The sequence below is a fragment of the Dendrobates tinctorius genome, unplaced genomic scaffold, assembly GCF_039654945.1.
Source record: "Dendrobates tinctorius isolate UK_male_01 unplaced genomic scaffold, ASM3965494v1 ptg000430l, whole genome shotgun sequence".
Taxonomy (NCBI): Eukaryota; Metazoa; Chordata; class Amphibia; order Anura; family Dendrobatidae; genus Dendrobates; species Dendrobates tinctorius.
Genome location: NW_027362093.1, coordinates 1,228,194 through 1,249,600, shown reverse-complemented (window position 1 = coordinate 1,249,600; position 21,407 = coordinate 1,228,194). Strand labels below are relative to the sequence as shown.

Sequence of the window (21,407 nt, the reverse complement as noted above, 5' to 3'; positions counted from 1 at the left end):
CGTCTGAGTTATTTTTGATGGCCCACAAAATACGATTTTCCTGTAACTCATTTCTCACACTCTAGGTATAATAATGACTTTTCCCCGTGTGGGATTTTTGATGTTTGAAAACGTTGTCGGTACCTGCTTTCTGGGGTCTCTTGAGGTTTTTATGTCATGTGAGCCCTGTGCCCAATCAGCGCTGACATCACTGTCCCCACCTTCGGACAAATCAAGCATCATGAGGCCGTCAGAGAGCAGCCGCAGCCCTGGCTTCCTGCTGATGTTCAGACCAAAGGAAGGAGCAGTGAAGCTGCCGCTGATTGGGTGCAGGGCTCGTGTGATGTGAGAACCTCACATTAGCCCCGGGACCGTGAGTCTCAACACCACTGAAGTGGAGCCGGCCCGCCAGTGGAGTGTGTTTTTATTTTAATGAGGTCAAATGTGAGGAATGAGTTCACTGAGAAAAAAAAAAAGATATATATACTGTATTTTTTGGACTATAAGACACACCTAGGTTTAGAGGAAATTAGGAAAAAAAATTGAAGCAAAAATTGTGGTTAATTCTGTACTTAATATCCCCTATCCTGGTATATATGGTCCCCTCATCCCTACCCTGGTATACATAGATCCCTCATCCCTATACTAGTATGCATGGCCCCATCCTTATCCTGGTTTGCAAGGCTCCCATCATGTCGTAGTATGCATGGCCCTCATCCTTATCCTGGTATGCAGCGTCCCCATTTTGTCCTAGTATGCAGGGTCCCATCCCTATTCTGGCATGATTGGCCCCATCCCGCTCCTGGTATGCATGGCCCCAATCCTTATCCTGGTATGCAGGGCACCATCACTATTCGGGTATGACTGGCCCCCCATTCCAGTCCTGGTATGCATAGCCCAATCCTTATAATTGGCCCCATCCTGGTATCCATGGCCCCATCACAAAACATTAAAAAAAAGCATTACACTTACCTACCCGGCGCTCCCTTGCTGAATCCTGCTCTGATACCAGCAACTGCTTTATGCTTGTAAGCAGCACATGGCAGGGACATAATGCGTTGCTCACAAGCAGAGCACAGCTGCCAGAGTACTCGCCTTTAAAACTATATCAACATTCTGAACATAAAAAAGGCTTCTCCCCTATGTGATGTCTCTAATGTTTATTAACAGTTGATTTCCAAGTAAAATATTTCCCACATTAAGAAAATGAAAACGGCTTCTCCTCTGTGTGACTGCTCTGATGTCTAACAAGAAGCGCTTTCCGGTTAAAATATTTCCCACAATCTGAACAGGAAAAAGGCTTCTCCCCTGTGTGAGTTCTATGGTGTTCATTAAGATTCCCTTTCTGGTTAAAACATTTCCCACATTCTGAACAGGAAAAAGGCTTCTCTCCTGTGTGAGTTCTTTGGTGTATATCAAGATTACATTTCTGGTTAAAACATTTCCCACATTCTGAACATGAAAAAGGATTCTCCCCTGTGTGAGTTCTCTGGTGACTAACAAGATGCCATTTCTGGTTAAAACATTTCCCACATTCTGAACAGGAAAAAGGCTTCTACCTTGTGTGAGTTCTCTGGTGAATAAGAAAAAGTTTTTTTTTGTGAAAACATTTCCCACATTCTGAACATGAAAAAGGCTTCTCCCCTGTGTGAGTTCTCTGGTGGGTAACAAAATCTGATTTATGTGTAAAACATTTCCCACATTCTGAACAGGAAAAAGGCTTCTCCCCTGTGTGAGTTCTATGGTGAGCAACAAGCAGTGATTTACGTGCAAAATATTTCCCACATTCTGAACATGAAAATGACTTCTTTGCTTTAGGAGCAGTTTGTTTTTTATTGCCTCTTTTGTGACTTTGATTTTTCTTAGTAGTCAGTAATGAATCAGAAGATGGGACCTGTTTCATAGGACCAGATGACAGATCTTTGCTGTGAATGGATGATGATATATCTGGAGTAATAGCAATCACTTCAGTTGTATCTTGTAGGATCTCAAGATCATCAGATTTCAAAATTGAAGATGTCAGCTGTCCCTCTGATCTCCTGGTACAGTCATCTGCTAAAATAAAAAAACAATTATTTTTAATAAAATATCCTTGAGTTTTATATCTTTGAACGTTTCTACTTGAACTCTCCATAAAAATGGCAAGCTATGTAAAAAACTTTAATTATTTACCAAGACAATGAGAGTTCACAGTCTAATAGAAAATCTTGTTGGATGAGCCAGTAGTGTGCGGTGTTCAACTGTTGGTTCATTCTGCCTCCCAAATATCGAATAAAAAGAAACCAATCAATGTTATGTAGGCGAAAATAATACCAATTCTCATCTCACAAAAACAAGTCCCCACTCAGGTCCATCATCTGTCAATGGAAAAACAGAGGTTCCCGCACTATTAGTGGCTCAAAGGCTGTTGAAAAGCAACAAGGTTTCCATAAACCAATCCTGCAAAATCCGCTCTCACTTCGGAGTCTTGCAGTGTGCGCAAACAACATTTAGGATTCCTGTATTTAGCAATATTATAGTGAGAAGAACCCACTTAATTTGCGGTGTGTGTCTCCTGGAGCACAATCTGGGCACTATGTGCTGGGTAATAAAATGGCAAATGTGTAATTTTCACTCCAACATCCACTGCGTGTTAATTTCCGGAAAGGGGCTGTGGAGTCAAAATATTCACTCCTCCTACACACGTGGTCAAAATTGTTGGTACCCCTCGTTTAATGACAGAAAAACCCACAATGGTCACAGAAATAACTTTAATCTGACAAAAGTAGAAATAAATCAAAAATCTATGAAAATGAGCAGATGAAAGTCTGACATTGCTTTTCAGCCAGGCTTCCACAGAATTTTTTAAAAATTAAAACTCATGAAACCACCATGGTTACTTACCGGTAGCCGGTTTTTCCGGAACCCATGACAGCACCACATGAGAGAGGGATCCGCCCCGCCAGGACAGGAACCTACTGAAACATAAGGGGCGGCACCTCTCCCCCGCTTCAGTTGGATTACAGAGCACCTGAGAGGACTTCCCGGTTAGTTACATATTTATCCAACACCACATCACACAAATACACCCGACTATTGTGCACACCCAAACGGTGAAAAGGGGGGGAAATATACGGGTGCTGTCATGGGTTCCGGAAAAACCGGCTACCGGTAAGTAACCATGGTGGTTTTCCCTTCACCCATGACAGCACCACATGAGAGATTCTGGAGACTTCGAACACCTTAGGGAGGGACCACCGCTTGCAGCACCCTTCTACCAAAGGTCAAGTCAGCCGAGGAGGATAGATTTAGTCTATAGTGTCTAAAGAAAGTTGAGGGTGAGGCCCAGGTAGCGGCCTTACAAATTTGATCTATTGACACCTCTGCTTTCTCAGCCCAGGAGGTCGCCACGGCTCTGGTGGAATGAGCCTTGATGCCGTCAGGAACCGGGACGCCACTAGCTGAATAGGCTACACTAATGGCCTCCCTAATCCATCGGGCAATAGTCCCTTTTGACACTCCATAACCTTTCCTAGCACCCTGGAAGGCTACAAATAGGGACTGGGACCTCCTCCACTGGCTGGTTATAGACATATACTCTACTAGGGTTCTTTTAACGTCTAGGCTATGAAATTTCTCCTCCCCTGGGTTTTTCGGATTCTCGCAAAAGGAAGGGAGGACAATTTCTTGATTTCGGTGAAAGTTAGTTACTACTTTCGGCAAGTAAGCAGGGTCTGTTCTCATCACCACCCTATCCTGGTATATCTGGGTATATGGTGGGTTGACTGAAAGGGCCTGCAGGTCACTAACTCTACGTGCCGACGTTAGAGCTACCAAAATGATGGTTTTTAGGGTGAGATTTTTAGTTGAAATCTGCTGTATGGGTTTAAACGGCTCCTTCGTAAGGGATTCCAGTACCAGATTTAGATCCCATGGAGCTATTTTCGGTAAGGAAACTGGCCTAGATCTGTGGCAAGATTTTATGAACCTGGCTACCCATCTGTCTGCTGCTATGTTGCAATTGTATAATGCACCCAGCGCTGAAACCTGTACCTTTAGGGTATTAACCGCCAGGCCTAGCTGTAAGCCTGCCTGCAAGAACTCCAAGATGGACTTGATTGGGGGTTCTTGACCTAACGGTTTTCCCAGGAATTGAAGGAATTTCTTCCACGTCCTGCCATATAAGTTGGTTGTTATTGGTTTCCTACTTTTCATTAGAGTAGTCACCAACCCCGGGGAAAACCCTTTATCTCTCAAAAGCGCCCTCTCAAATTCCACGCCGTCAGATGGAGCCCCTTGACTTGTTTGTGGAATATTGGCCCCTGAGCTAATAAATCTGGAATTTCTGGCAGTACCCACGGGTCCGAGAGAGAAATCCTTTGTAGTAGTGAAAACCACGGTCTTTTTGGCCAGAACGGGGCTATGAGGATTACTCTGGCTTGCTCATCTCTTATCTTTCTTACCACTGCCGGGATTAACGCTATCGGGGGAAAGGCGTAGCTTAGTTTGAACCGCCACGGGATTTGTAGAGCGTCTACTGCCCACAGGTTTTCCCTTGGGTTTAATGAGCAGAACCTTCTCACTTGCCGGTTGTTTTTGGTAGCAAAGAGGTCGATCACTGGTTGCCCCCATACCTGTACTATCCTCTGGAATATTATACGATTTAAGACCCACTCTCCCTGTTTTAATTTGTTGCGGCTTAGAAAGTCGGCTTGAACATTTTCTGTCCCTCTGATGTGTAGGGCTGTTAGGGAGGTTAGATGTTGTTCTGCTTTGAGGAAGATTCTTTTGGCTTCGTCCATTAGGGAGTTTGACCTTGTCCCTCCCTGGTGGTTGACATACGCCACTGCCACCCTGTTGTCTGACATAATCCGGACGTTTTGACCCTGAAACATGGGGATAAATGCCTCTAGGGCTTTGTTTATCGCTCTTAACTCTCTTAAGTTGGAGGAAGCCTTCTGCTCTATGTGACCCCAGGACCCTTGGGCCATATGTTCTCTCAGGTGTGCCCCCCATCCCGAGGAGCTTGCGTCCGTCAATATTACATCGGACACGGGCCTGTGCCACAACGTTCCTCCTGCTAAATTTGTGCCGTCTAGCCACCAAGTGAGAGAGTTTTTCCCCCTTTCGGAAAGTTCCAGCTTCCCCTCTAAACGCCCTTTCAATCATCTCTGGGCTGACAAGATTTCCGCCTGCAGTTGCCGGGTATGAAACTGTGCCCAGTTGACCGCCGGGATACAGGCTGTTAGCGTGCCCAACAGGGACATTGCCCTTCTTAGGGTCATGTGAGGATGCTGTATTGCCGTAAGGGTCATTTCTCTCACCTTCTCTAGTTTTTTCTCTGGCAAGAGACAAACTTGACGGTCGGAGTCCAAGACGAAACCTAGAAATGTTTGTTTCCTTAGGGGTTGGAGTTTTGATTTTTTTAAGTTTACCATCCAACCCAGTTTTTGCAGGGTCTCCGTTATTTTCTCTACCTGATGTGCGCAGTGATGTTCTGAATTGCCAATGACCAAAAAATCGTCCAAGTAAGGCACCATAATCACATTGTGGATTCGAAGGAAAGCTGTCATTTCCGCTATTACTTTTGTAAAAATCCTTGGCGCTATGGAGATGCCGAACGGAAGAGCTGTAAATTGAAAATGCCTGAGGTCGCCCTGGATGTATAGGGCTACCCTCAGGTATTTCTGGTATTCTTGGTGCATCGGGATATGGTAATAGGCATCCTTCAAATCTATTACGGCCATGAAGCAGTTGTGGTGTAACAGCTTTATGGCCGAAGTCACTGATTCCATTTTGAATGTTTGGTTCGTAATCCATTGATTGAGGCGCCTGAGATTTATTATCGTTCTGAAGGAAAGGTCGGGTTTTTTTATTAGGAAGAGGGGAGAATAGAACCCCCTTCTCTCTTGGTCTTTTGGGACCTCTATCAGAACTTGTTTCTCCAACAGTCCTAAGATTTCTGTTTCTAAGGCTGATTGCTCTTCTGGTTTCTTCCTGACGGGGGTCACCACAAATGAAGCTCTTGGATGCTGGAAGAAGGGGATTTTTAGGCCTTTCTTTATAATGTTCAAAATCCAATTGTTGGCCGATATTTTCTCCCATTCTTGGAAAAAGAGCCTCAATCTTCCCCCCACAGGAGGGCTGGTGTCATTGCGGGGATTTTTTGGCGGTTGAGGTAGTTCCCCCAAACATGAATCCTGGTTCTTTTTTCCTCTTGTCGTCCCACCTTTTCCGCTCTCCCGGGGGACGGCCTCGATTGAACCTTCCCCTCCGAAAGGGCGGTCTCCTTTGATCACCCATGTATCTGGGGAAGCCCTTCTTTTTATCACCGGCTTTTTCCAGGATGTCATCCAGGTTTTTTCCAAACAGGAACTGCCCATCACATGGTAACGAACATAATTTCGCCTTAGATTGAATGTCCCCAGGGCAGCCTTTGAGCCATAACGCCAGTCTTGCGGCGTTCGATAGCCCCGCTGCTCTTGCCGTTAACCTCATCGAGTCGGCGGAGGTGTCAGCCAAGAAGGCGGCAGCTCCGTGTAGCAGGTACATTTCTCCTAATATTTTCTCCCTTGGTACTTTGGAGACTAATTTCTCTTCGAGTTGTTGCAGCCAGACCATTAATGACCGGGCTGTGCAGGTGCCGGCTATTGCTGGTTTCAGACCCCCTGCCGCTGCCTCCCAAGTGTGCCTTAGGTATGAGTCCGCTTTTTTATCCAAGGGATCTCTCAAAACCACTGAATCCTCCAGGGGCAGGGCCGACTTCTTGGAAGACCTAGACACTGCTGCGTCAATCTTTGGGACCTTGTCCCAGACGTCCGTGTCTTTAGCCTCGAAGGGGTATCTGCGCTTTGAAGAGGAGGGAAGGCTACCTGACTTCTCCGGTTTCTTCCACTCTCTCTCGATTAGGGCTTGAACCTTGTCATTGACCGGAAAGGTACGCTTTTTCCTTTCTTGCAGGCCGCCAAACATTACATCCTCCAGTGATCTCTCTACTTTCTCCTCTTGCAGGCCCATAGTGGACCTGATGGCTTAAGGAGAGCGTCCGTATCTTCTACGGGAAAGCAAGGTCTGCCCCCCGTATCACTGTCTGAGGATGAAGATGACCCCTGCTCAACTTGATACTCCGAAGAGGAGGAGCCTGATGAGGAACTCGGGGAGGCTTTCCTACTCTTCTTTTGTAATAATTTTTTAAGTGAGCCCTGTACCTCAGATTTTATTATCGATCTGAGGTTTGTTGCCAGGTTCGGCACCTCTTCAGCCATAGTCCGCTGAATACAGCTGACACATAAGTCCTTTGGGTAGTCTTTGGCTAAAGGGCTGTGGCATATGGCACATTCTCTATTTTTCTTTTTACTTATGGCTTTTTTGGCTCCCTAAGAAAAACAAAAAAGACATAGGAAGGCCTATTATAATACTGCCTAACTTTCACGGAGATCACTCACCACCCAGGAAAGACTGATACCGGGCTCTGGGGCTGCGAAGGAGCGTGCGCCCTGCGCTCTTTTGACCTCGAGGAATCCCTCGATCGGTGACTTGGACGGCTGCTGCTTTTGCCGCTCGAGCGGCTCTTGCGACCAGAAGCTTGCGATGGGGGCAGGGACAATGGGGACGGTGAGCGATCCTCCTGAGACGCCATTGTCACCCCTGCAGCCGCTTCTGCTCCTTCTTTTAACAGTGAGTGAGCCCCACATTACCCCTCCCCCCGCTACCGCCAGCCGCTCCTGGCCGGCGTCGCGCCCGGCGCCATGACCGTCGCGTCCTGATGACGTCAGCGGTCGCGCTCCCAGAATCCTCTGCGCCGCTGACGTCAGACGCCGGTCCCCGCCCCCGGCTTCCCCTGCATGCAGGCGAAGGACGGGCGCGCGGAATGGGAGGGCGGCACGAGGAGGACCTCCGAAGGGAGGACATCAGGACGTGCCCGCACGAACCCGGGGCCCGAATCAGACAACACCCCGGGGACTGCGCTACCAGCTGCCGACGGCCGGCGTTGCAGGTAAGTCAGCCCTGCAATCCTTACACGCTGGGACGGCCCTGGGTCTTTCATTCTGACAGGCACCGCCGCTGTCAGAGGGATTCCTTTCCAGGACAGGAACCCAACTGAAGCGGGGGAGAGGTGCCACCCCTTATGTTTCAGTAGGTTCCTGTCCTGGCGGGGCGGATCCCTCTCTCATGTGGTGCTGTCATGGGTGAAGGGAAAATAGGCCTTAACGTAATCGGTTCATGACCGCCAATGGTAGATAATCGCCAGCGCTAGCAGGGCTTTGTGCAGCGCAGTCGTTTGTCTACGGTCGGCAGTTTTGTGCTCATCGGGACCCCACGTACCTTATAACTAGGGGATTCCACCGCAAAATGCTTCCTGTGACCCCCTACCTCATTGAGACCTGATCGGTACAGGTCCTTATGACGTCAGTGTCACACCAGCCAATGAGACAAATCACTAGGAAAGTTTGTTGTAGCAGCGAACTTTTCCTGGCAATCTGCCCCATAAAAACGCTGTTTCTCCTCAGATCTCCTGTCAGTGAGAGATTAGAGGAGAAACAGTGTTACAAGTGCTGCTGCCAACAGCTGTGTCAGTCAGCGATTGTGCTATAAAGTAACAATACAGATAAGACAGGTTAGGGTTAGGCTAAAGAATTAGGTTTTTCTCAATTGTTTCCCCAATAATTTGGTCACGTCAGAGTTTTCTATTTCCGGGAAAAAAAATAAATAAAATGGCCCGTCAATATTATAGTGCAGAGGAGGCTTATGCACTTTTATGTTCTGACAGTGAAGAAAGTGCAGTGTCAGATGGCGATGTGGATTTCGAGGGCTTTAGTAGCAGCGACAGTGATAGTTCAGAAATGAGCAGTGATTCTGGTCCATCCTCACACACAAGGACCAGTACAACAAGAAGGACAAATAGCGCTTCTGGAGAAATGTCTCCAACTCAGGGAACAATGCCCAGTACTAGCGCTGTCCCTAGTGCTCGGGAATTGGTGTACACCAATGTCCAAGGGGCTTTGCTTCTTGATGAAATATTTCCAAGATGGGAGGCTTCAGATTCAGCTACTCCATTCATCACTAATTTTAATGCCATTCCTGGTATAAATGTGGAGGTGGAAAATTTTGGAACAATTAATTTTTTAATTTGTTTCTGACAGATAGCTTGCTAGAGCATATTGTCCTACAAATTTATATGTGTCCCAATTCATCAGCCAGAATCCACGATCCTATTATGCTAGGTCAAATTTATGGACACCAACTAATGTCCTAGAAAGTAAAACATTTTTAGGACTTACATTCAATATGGAGCTTGTTAAAAAAATGAGCATTCAGTCCTATTGGTCCAACTGCCCTGTTCAAGCCACCCCTATGTTATTTCCATTGATGAGTCCATTATAAAATTCAAAAGGAAGACTGCATCTTAAGCAATTTATTCCTTCTAAGAGGGCAAGGTTCGGCATAAAGCTCTATAAAATGTGTGAGAGTTCAACCGGATACACATCAGCTTTTCACAATTATGACAGCAACCTGAACCCACCAGGATGCCCTACTTAACTGGGGACTGTCAGGGTCCTGACAGCGCCAGCGTACAGCCTCCACTAAGCAGGGACTCACCCGCACCGTAGGGACCCCTGGGGACAAGAACAGCCGGAAAATAAAGATGAACAGGACCTGAATGTAGAAGTTTAGCAAGCCGGCATAGGACCTATGGTCATGTGAACGGCCATGTGACTGCAAGGGGGCAGGGCTTAGTGTCCTGCTTTCAGAGGAGGTAGAAAACTCAGAGTCAGGCAAAGCGGGGGTCAAGCACAATACAGGCAAGCGAGGTACCTGAGGGATAAACAGACGGAAGGTCAGACAAAGCCAAAGGTCATACACAAGATATCAGTACAGTACCAGGGATGAGACAGAACGGACAGTCAGGGCCAAGCAGAGATCAAAACCAAACAGACGTAGAAGGTACCAGGCAGAATCCAAAGCGATATCCAGAGAACAGACCGAGTCATACACAGAGAATCAAGTAACCAGAACACAGCACTAACACACTCAGGGGTCACCACACAATGCCAAGGGCGAAAGTATAACTGACGGGGGATGGGAGCTTCCTGAGGCTATAAGAAGCCTCCCCAGAAACAATGAGAGGCCACCATAATAGGTCCCAGGTGTGCAGGTGAGAGTCTGCACTGCGATAAGAACATTAACCCCAGAAGTGCCGGTCACCCAGCACTGGTATCATGACAGTAACCCCCTCTCAACGGGGGGGCCTCTGGACCCCCAGGCTTGCCCGGGTACCTAGCATGGAAAGCCCGAACCAGACGATCCGCATGCATCAACCGGGCCGGCACCCAGGACCTGTCCTCTGGCCCATACCCCTTCCAATGAACTAGGTACTGTACTGACCGCCGTACCAACCTAGAATCTACGATGTGACCAATCTCATATTCCACATGTCCCTCAACCGAAACCGGAGTAGCAGCGGACTCGGATTCTCCCCGGACTGCTTCAAACGGCTTCAGTAGAGATCTATGGAAGACATTAGGGATCTTGAAAGAGGGTGGAAGGCACAGCCTGTACGCTACTGGGTTGATTTTTTCCACAATCTTGTACAGGCCAATGAATTTGGGGCCCAACTTGGCTGACGGAATCTTTAACTTAATGTTTCGCGTGGAGAGCCAAACTTTCTCTCCCACCTGAACCATGGGACCAGGTGTTCGTTTCCTGTCTGCGAAAAACTTATACCTGCCTTGAGACCTAGATATACGCTGCTGAACTTCTGCCCATGTATCTTTTAACCGCTGAACAGAGTTCACAGCCCCGGGGCACCCCGAATCCAGACGAGAAAACTCACCAAAATGAGGACTGAACCCATAGTTGATCAAGAAACGGGACATACCAGTGGATTGACTCACCCGACTATTGAAGGCAAATTCAGCCAACGGCAGTATATCACACCAGTCATTCTGTCTAGCAGAAGTCAGACATCTGAGGATCTGTTCCAGAGACTGATTAGTGCGTTCCGTCTGACCATTACTCTCAGGATGGTATGCAGACGAAAAGGACAGAGATATCCCTAATTTTTTGCAGAAAGCATGCCAAAACTTAGCCACAAACTGCACACCACGATCAGGCACCACATTCAGGGGTACCCCATGCAAGCGGACCACATGCTGCACAAACAATCTGGATAAGATCTCAGCAGAAGGTAATGCGGACAGGGGTATAAAATGAGCATGCTTTGAAAATCTGTCCACCACTACCCATACCACCGTATTACCCCTGGAAGAGGGAAGATTGGTAATAAAATCCATGGACAGATGGGTCCACGGTCTTTCGGGAGCTTCCAAGGGCATCAGCTCCCCCGCCGGCCGGCTATGGGAGCTTTTAGAACTAGCGCAGACCCCACAACCAGAAATGAATTTCTTTATATCAGAACCCAGAGTAGGCCACCAGAAGACCCTAGCCACCACCAGTCGTGTGGCTGATATACCAGGGTGAGCACACAACTTGGATTCGTGGAACTCTTGCAAGAGTTTAAGGCGAAGTTGCTCTAGGACAAACAACTTGCCCCCTGGCTTGGCCGCAGGAGCCAGCGACTGGGCCCCCTCAATTCCCCGTTCCAATTCAGACAAGATCCCTGCTAACACCACCCCAGGGTGCAGAATGGAGGACGATGGCTCAGGGACAGACACAGGGTGAAAACTATGAGATAAGGCGTCAGCCTTGACATTCTTTAACCCTGGATGGAATGTAATAGTAAACTGGAAACGAGAAAAAAAAAGTGACCAACGGGCCTGTCTGGGCGTTAATCTTTTAGCAGACTCGATGTAAGACAAATTTTTGTTATCAGTGATCACAGTAAGCGGGTGACTGGCCCCCTCCAAAAAGTGCCTCCATTCCTCAAACGCCAACTTAACCGCAAGAAGCTATCTATTGCCTACATCATAATTTCTTTCAGCAGCAGAGAACTTCCTGGAAAAGAAGGCACATGGCCTGAGTTTGGTTAGAGTGGCAGGCCCTTGGGACAACACCGCTCCCACCCCCACCTCGGAGGCGTCTACCTCCACCACAAATGGCTTGGAAGGATCTGGCTGTACAAAGACAGGAGCAGACATAAAACATTTTTTCAGCGTCGCAAAGGCCTCTTTTGCGAGTGAGGACCAATTTCTCACATCCGCACCTTTGCATGTTAGATCTGTGAGAGGTTTGACCACTTGCGAAAACCCCCGGATAAATTTGCGGTAATAACTGGCAAACCCCAAGAAGCGCTGAAGACCCTTAAGATCTTGGGGTTGCACCCAATCCGCAATGGCCTGCACCTTCTTGGGGTCCATGCGAAAACCCTCACCGGATACAATTAATCCCAAAAAAGACAATTCTTGCACACAGAATACACATTTCTCCAATTTGGCATACAGATGATTTTCTCTCAGTCTTTGGAGAACAGATCGTACATGTTCCAAATGAGAATGCTTGTCGGAGGAGTATATCAAAATATCATCTAAGTAGATAACGACAAAACGACCAATGAGATCTAAGAATACCACGTTGATGAAATTCTGAAATATGGCGGGGGCGTTGGTAAGACCAAACGGCATGACTAAATCTTCAAATAGTCCCTCGGTCGTGAGGAACGCGGTTTTCCATTCATCCCCCTCTCGGACCCTTATCAAATTATATGCCCCCGAAGATCCAGTTTAGAAAACCACTTTTCCCCTGATAGTTGGTTACATAAGTCGGGAATCAACGGAAGGGGGTACGTATTCCATACAGTAATCTGATTAAGCTCCCGGAAGCCGAGACAGGGACGTAACCTGCCATCTTTTTTCTTTACAAAAAAGAAACCTGCCGCCACAGGTGAGACTGAAGGACGTATGTGTCCTTTGCGCAGACTTTCAGCAATGTACTCCTTCATAGCCAAGGCTCAGGACCGGACAAATTAAACAGACGGGCTTTAGGTAATTTAGCCCCCGGGACCAGCTCAATAGCGCAGTCAAAGGGTCTATGTGGCGGTAACGTCTCGGCCTCGCTTTCGGAGAATACATCTTCGAAGTCCTTCAGGCATCCCGGAATACCTTTCAGCTCGACAGATGATACAGACACAGATTTAACAGGTTCAACCAGCAGTGCGGATTTATCACATAACTTAAAATCATTAAACCCCCATTGAACAATCTCCCCCGTTTTCCAGTTAATAACTGGGTTATGGTGTTGTAACCAGGGCATGCCCAACACCAACCCTGCAGGTAGATTGTCCAGCACAAAACAACTTAGGTTTTCCACATGAGTAGCGCCCACTCTGAGCTAAAACAAGTCAGACATAAAGAGAATTCCCTCCTTAGTGAGGGGAGAGGAGTCAATGGCCATCACCTTGATCGGAACCTTGAGCCTAACTGTCCCTATCTTGCAGTGTGTGACCAATTGGGAGTCAATGAGATTAGTCGATGACCCGCAGTCCACGAAGGCTGTAGAGGAAAAAGAACTACCATCCACAAACAGTTCCAGAGGCAGTAACACTTTAGAAAACGAGGAAAAGGGTACCTGAGGGTCTGAGTAGTCTCCCTGTTGACTACCTAGACCGAGTTGTTTCCCGCTGACCGGGTTGAAGATGGGCAATCAGGACACTCCCCTTTCCAAAGTCCCGTTTTACCGCAGTAAAAGCATAACTGCTTGTCCTTCCGGCGTTTCCTCTCTGTATCCTTCAGGGAGAGGGCGCCTACATCCATGAGCTCAGGGGCAGTCTCTTTTCCACTGGGGAACAATGGAGTCTCCACCTGCATCACCCCTCTGGCCCACAGCCTGCGGTCCATCCAGACAGCCTGGGTCATGGCGTCCTTGAGAGAGTTAGGTGGGGGATGTAATGCCAAGGCATCCTGCAGCCGCTCGGACAAGCCTCTGCGAAAGAGTCCTCGGAGTGCGGCGTCGTTCCAAGAGACCTCTGCGGCCCAGCGGCAGAATTCAGTACAAAACCACTCAGCTGAGTGTTTCCCCTGACAGACACTCATCACCATGTCCTCTGCCAATCGCACTCGGTCAGGCTCAACATAAATGTGCCCGAGGGCCTCAAAAAATGCATTCACAGACACTCTCTCAGGGGCAGTGGGAGAAATCCCAAGCTTGTGGGGACCATTTTAACAGAGACATAACAACCCCAACCTTCTGACTTTCGTCCCCAGAGGAACGTGGTCTCAAATTTAAAAAAAGTTTGCACCCCTCCATGAAGACCCTGAACTCCTTTTTGTTTCCAGAAAAAAAGTCAGGCAGTTTAACAGGTGGTTCTGGGGACACCAAAGCAACATCACTCGCTCCAGCCCCCAGAGACCCAGCAGCTAAAGCCCCCCGCACTGTCTCAGAAACCTGCTGCTGAGAACGAGCCAGAGCTTGCTGCTCCAGAGATAAACTCTGAAACATCTGACTCAGACTTTTCATCTTGTCATATGGGAGCCATAACTCTCTGCATAAAAAACCCCCCAAAAACTTAATGGTCAGTTATAATGTCAGGGTCCTGACAGCGCCGGCGTACAGCCTCCGCTAAGCAGGGACTCACCCACACCGTAGGGACCCCTGGGGACAAGAACAGCTGGAAAATAAAGATGCACAGGACCTGAATCTAGAAGTTTAGCAAGCCGGCATAGGACCTATGGTCATGTGACTGCAAGGGGGCAGGGCTTAGTGTCCTGCTTTCAGAGGAGGTAGAAAACTCAGAGTCAGGCAAAGCGGGGGTCAAGCACAATACAGGCAAGCGAGGTACCTGAGGGATAAACAGACGGAAGGTCAGACAAAGCCAAAGGTCATACACAAGATATCAGTACAGTACCAGGGATGAGACAGAACGGACAGTCAGGGCCAAGCAGAGATCAAAACCAAACAGACGTAGAAGGTACCAGGCAGAATCCAAAGCGATATCCAGAGAACAGACCGAGTCGTACACAGAGAATCAAGCAACCAGAACACAACACTAACACACTCAGGGGTCACCACACAATGCCAAGGGCGAAAGTATAACTGACGGGGGATGGGAGCTTCCTGAGGCTATAAGAAGCCTCCCCAGAACCAATGAGAGGCCACCATAATAGGTCCCAGGTGTGCAGGTGAGAGTCTGCACTGAGATCAGAACATTAACCCCAGAAGTGCCGGTCATCCAGCACTGGTATCATGACATGGACATCTGGAAAAATGGTTTGGGAGATGATAACTCCATTTTTACAAAAAGGCTACAATCTGTATGTTGACAACTACTACACCAGCATACCCCTATTTAAAAGTCTGGTTGAACATAACATAGGGGCTTGTGGGACCATTCGCAAGAACCATCAGGGGTTTCCACAATCATTGGTCAAAGAAAAGTTCTGAAAGGGGCAGTCAGGGGCTTTACACAATGGAGAGCTGCTTGTCCTTAAGTATAAGGATAAAGATATTTTTATCCTGAGCTCGATCCACACAGATGCCACAAGGGCCACTGCAGACCAACAGGGATCCACTACTCCAAAACCTGTGTCTGTCACTGACTACAACAAATATATGGGGTGTGGACCTTGCAGATCAGGTTCTACAGCCATACCAGGTATCAAGAAAATCATACATCTGGTATAAAAGTTAGTCATGTATTTGTTTCAGGTGGCCACATATAATTCTTTTGTGTTATACAAAAAGCCGGAAATGCAGATACTTTCCTTGATTATCAGGAAAAGGTCACTGAAAATCTTGTTTTTGACAATTTTGTCCCCACCAATCCTTTAGAATCTGAAGATGTGAGAAGACTCACTGAGCGACATTTTATTGCCCTCATCCCAGTAACTGAAACAAGAAAGAACCCCCAGAGAAGATGTCGTGTATGTTCCTAGAGAGGAATGAGGCATGATCCCCGCTATTATTACCCACAATGCCCATCATTGCCAGCCTTATGCCTCCATGACGGCTTTACAATCTTCCACACAGAACCACGTTGTTGAACTGTTTTGACATTCAAGTATTTGGTTTATTTAGTGACAGACACATTTGAGTAGAGCTGACTTAACAATTTCCGGGGGTAGGTGGGGGAGGTCTCCAGAGACACAAGCTGGGCACAATATATTGGGAACTACAATGACATTTTTGCAATTTTTGCTATAAAACTTCTACTACGAGGTTCTGGAAATCATCCATGTAGAGAAAATGGTCACTATATTCATAGATGAATTCCCAGAGGGGTGTCATTTCCAAAATGGGGTCACTTCAGGGAGGATTCTCTTGTTCTGGCACTTAGCGGCTCTCCAAAGTGCCATAAAAGCAGAATCCCCCCTGAAGTGACCCCATTTTGGAAATGACACCCCTCTGGGAATTCATCTCTGGGTGTAGTGACCATTTACCTATCTACCAATGTAATATCTGGGGTTAAAAAAAACATTTTAGTCGTATAAATGTACCATATTATTCGGACTATAAGACGCACTTTTTCCCAAATATTTTTTGGGGAAAATAGGGGTGTGTCTTATGGTAGGAATATACTTACAAATGATGCAGCGGCGCTCTGTGCTGCGTGGAGGGCTCCGCCAGCATTTTGTCAAAGCCCAGAGGCCCCTGCAGCTCCATTGCTGCGATGCGGTGGTCTCCAGAAAAATGGCCGCTGTGGGCGGCTCATGCTCAGATTCAGATCTCGCCCCAAGATCTCGTTGCCGATCTCGTTGCTGAATCTGAGCATGCACCGCCCCCAGCTGCCATTTTCCCAGAAGCTACCGCATCGCAGCAATGGAGCTGCAGAGGCCTCCGCTTTGACAAAATGGCGCCGCCGCCCCAGCACAGAGTGCTGCCACCGTCGCAGGTAGAGCGCTGCCGCACCAGCATAGAGCGCTGCCGCCACCCCAGCACAGAGCACCGCTGCCGCACCAGCCTGGGATGGGATTTTCCGGAGGCCACTGCACCAGCATAGACCACCGAACAACCTCTGTGATCACTCTTGCACCTGTGCTGATCCCCCCCGGTAAGCAGAATTCAGACTGTAAGACGGACCCCCATTTGGCACTTTTTTCCCCTATTCTCGTTTTGAAAATTTGGGGTGCATCTTATGGTCCGAAAAATACAGTAATTTTTTCTTCACTGCCCAATGGTATAATTTTCTATGGAACAGCAGTGGTGTCAGTATGCTCACTGCACCACTAGAAGAATTCATTCAGGGAAGTATTTGGTAAAATGCAGTCACTTTTGCGGCTTATGCTGTTCTGGCACCTCAGGGGCTCTGACAATGTGACATGTCACCCACAAACAATTCCAGCAAAATCTGCTCTCCAATATGGCGCTCACTCCCTTCCGAGCTCTGCCATGCACCCAAACAGTGGATTACCCCCACATATGGGGTGTCAGAATACTCAGGACAAATTGCAAAACAACTTTTTGGGTGCAATTTCTCCTGTTACCCTTTGGAAAAAACATTTGAGGTCGAAAAGTTAATTTTTTGTCGAAAAAATATGATTTTTTATTTTCACAACTCTATGTAACTAACTTCTGTGAAGCACTTGGGGATTCAAAGTGCCCATCACACATCTAGATAAGTTCCTTGGGGGGTTTAGTTTCCAAAATGGTGTCACTTCACTGTTTAGACACGTCATTGTCTCTGACAATGTGACGTCACCCACAAACAATTCCAATATGGCGCTCCTTCCCTTTCAAGCTCTGCCATGCGACCAAACAGTGGTTTCCCTTTTTATTTCCACGGCTCTACATTATGAACTTCTGTGAAGCACCTGTGGGTTCAAGGTGCTCAATACACATCTGGATAAGTTCCCTAAGGGGTCTAGTTTCCAAAATGGGGTCACTTGTTGGCGGTTTCCACTGTTTAGGGACATCAGGGGCTCTGCAAATGCGACATGGCAACCGCTAATTATTCCAGCATATTTTACAGTAAAAAAAAATGAGAATTTGCAAAACAAACTGTATCGTCCATTTTCTCCTGTTACCCTTGTGAAAGTAAAAAAAAAATTAGGTGTAAAGGAAAATTTTTGTGAAAGAAAAGTAAATGTTTATTTTTTCCTTCCACATTCCATTCATTCCTGTGAAGCACCTGAAGGGTTAATAAACTTCTTGATTGTGGTTTTGAGCACCTGGAGGGGTGCAGTTTTTAGAATAGTGTCACTTTTGGGTATTTTCTGTCATATTTACCCCCCAATTTCACTTCAAATGTGAGGTGGTCCCTAAAAAAATGGTTTTGTAAATTTTGCTATAAAAGTGAGAAATCGCTGTTTAACTTTTAACCCTTATAACTTCCTAACAAAAAAAAATTTGATATAGTTGATATAGAGGCTACTGCGCAGGCGCCGCCATCACCGGTGACATTGTGCTGGATGTAATTTTTTTCTAAGCCTCACAATAGCCACAATATTATAGGCATTATCACCAATAATATCAATGCTATTATATGCATTATGTAATAATGGGGGCAGGTCAGTGAGGGGTCAGCGACCTGTCATAAGACAATACAGATGAATATGTAATCAGAGCACCACATAAAGCCCCGCCCACAGCCCCGCCCCAGAGCACGAGAATCTCATTAACTGAAAACTACAAATACAGATTACACAACAGTAAACCAGAGTTGCCCTCATTTATGGTGGACCATTGGAGCTACTATGAATCCTGACCAGAAGATTAGAGAAAATAATATTGCTCCCCATTTCAGGAGAGATTGTGCAGTAATCTGAATTCCTTAGGATCAAAAACAATGTAATGTATGACGTGGAGAGAATCCATGACACCAGGGCTGGAGCCAACACATCTCCTGCAGGCGGGAATAAATGTATATTACAGCCACCAGCCACGCACAGCTTAGAGATCTATCATGGCACAGGTGGAATGTTTGTCCTGGAGATTATCACAATCCTCCTGGAAGTTAGTTGGTTTTAATACAAATTGAAAAGTCAGGATAAAGGGAAACTCTGCTGTTATTGGACAGAAATTCACACTTGGCCTCACTGCACATTTACTGGTGTCGCTCATAAAAGGGAAGTTTGGCCAGAAAGACTGGACCTGGTCTTGTAGGGACCATGAGACATTCAGCAGCACAGAAGGGAGAGAAGATTCATCCGATAAGATCTCAGGGATCTAGGAAGCCAACAGCATCATCACCCTCCGCTTTCTCTTACAGGCCCAGCATAAGATTTTTCTACAAGTGATTTCCTATCTTGTCAGCACATTCTACGTACGCTGTCATTTGGCTTTATAGTTACAGATCTGGGCAGGTAACGGTCAGCGTCTCCTAATGTGATGGAGAGAATGGCTATTTCGTTTCTTTTGAGAATAAACTTGAGTTTTGTGCAAGCCTTTACTGAGAAGAGTAGACATGTAAGGTCGGGATCACACTACTGTGTGTGATGTGAGAAACTCGCACGAGTCTCTCGCATCAACACCCGGCACTGCCACCGATACTCAGAACCGGAGCTGTGGTTGCATGTATTTCTATGCATTTCTATGCAGCCGCAGCTCCGTTCCTGAGTACCTGCAGCGGTGCTGGATGTTGATTACGAGAGATTCGTGCGAGTTTCTCGTATCACACAAGGAAGTGTGATTCCGGCCTAACTGTGTGATCGGTGTGACTCTTTAAGCGTGCACTCAGCCTATATTGGGTCAGTACAAGGAATCATATAGTTATTGCTTTAAGGGATCACCCTCACACTAATCGCAGGGTGTAGGTGGATCCTCCAGTTTGTAAGTTCTATACAAAAGGACTTTCAATGCCCAAAGTCATTTGAACAGTTTTGGGTGGAGGAGAATGTTGTAGTCTAGAGGCAAAATGGTGATCATGGTAATACGGCCGGACTACACCACCGATAAAGCAGCCACAGCCGGTGACTGAGAGGAATCTGTGACTTCTCTGCATTCAGTGGTTACTACTCACCTGGGTAGTCATATGTGGGAATCTCCTCTTCACATCGCTCATCACCCCTCACATATGTCTCTGTAGTATTAATATGGGTCAGATCTTCACCCTGAAACAAATATTGTAAAAGTCACAGACAGATGGAGAAGTCCCATCTATGATCAGCTCTAATCCTGCCATCTCCACCGTTCTCATTACACAAGTATAAAACATATAATACTGGTGGATAAAACAAGACTGAGCACAAGACCTTCACAGCCGTCTACACATCATAGGGGAGATCTCCTGACACCTTCTCTCATCTACCTGATGATCCTGAGGAACATTGGGATCTTCTTGGTTACAGTCCTGTGGAAGAAGAGGACGGGGACATCTCTCTGGTGTTGTCCTCTTACTGGATAGATCTGGAGGAAACACATACAGGGACTGAATTCATTCTCTACATACAGATAATTATAGGCTGTGTGTATTTAGTCCTGTCTATTACCTGGAGATGTGAGGGGCTGGGGAACCTCCATTATGACGTTCTTGTACAGATCTCTGTGTTCTTCTAAATACTCCCACTCCTCCATGGAGAAATAGACAGCGACATCCTGACACCTTATAGGAACCTGACACATACAATGATACCGTCATCCCCCGATCCCTTCATAGTGTTACTGTATAATGTCCCAGCATTCCCAGCAGTGTCACCTCTCCAGTCAGCAGCTCAGTCATCTTGTAGAAGAGTTCTAGGATCTTCTGGTCATTGATGTCCTCATGGATCAGGGGGTGAGGTGGAGGCCCCGTGATTGGGCTCAGGGGTCTTCCCCATCCCTCAGACACAGGGTCCTGACAGCGATCACTAGAGGTCTTCTTCACCACTGTGTAATCCTGGTTATGGAGAGACACATTAATAAATCTCACTCCAGACATTTCCAGAGTCCTCACCTCTCCAGTTCTGTCCATCTGTTATTCCCATAGATAAGAATGATGTAATGTGACGTCATCAGAATCTCTCACCTCTCCAGTGAGACGGAAGAGGATCTCTAGGGTGAGGTGTAACATCCTCTCCGCCATCTTGTCTCTGTCCATATCCATCCTTGATGGGTAAATCAGGAAAATTCTCTTCTGTAGAAGATCTTCACTGAGAGGATCCGATATTGTAGACACCTGAATGAGAAGAAGATGATCCGATGTAACATCATAAGAATCCTGTGTAATAATACAATTACTGGAGATAATAAGGGAAACATATGAGGAGATTTATTATCTTACAGGGTTTAGTTTTCTCCCCTGACATCTACTAATAAAACCTATATATTTAGGCCACAGACAACAAGCAGTTTCCTCCTCGGAGTCGGCAGCTGAACACGTTCCTCATAGACTCATCTTCCATAACGCTAATTCTCGTCTCATTACCGACACTGGAATCGGCATTAGCAATACTGCAGGAGATATTCATTACACGCGACATGAGAAATAACTCCTTCATGATGAGGACGACATCTTCATCTTCTACTACGGCTCTAGAGACAGATTTGGCCAGAGTCGGTCACTGCCTCCATCCCCACCGGCCGTCTATATGAAGGTTTCCCGTCTTCCCCGCACTGGAATCTTCTCTCACGTTAGATCTCAG

At 46.9% G+C, this 21,407-nt stretch overlaps 1 pseudogene; it reads right to left on the bottom strand.

Annotated features, from left to right (window-relative positions):
• Positions 1-1,132: 1,132 nt before the first annotated feature.
• LOC141076812 (oocyte zinc finger protein XlCOF8.4-like) lies at positions 1,133-20,936 on the bottom strand (annotated as a pseudogene).
• Positions 20,937-21,407: the final 471 nt, after the last annotated feature.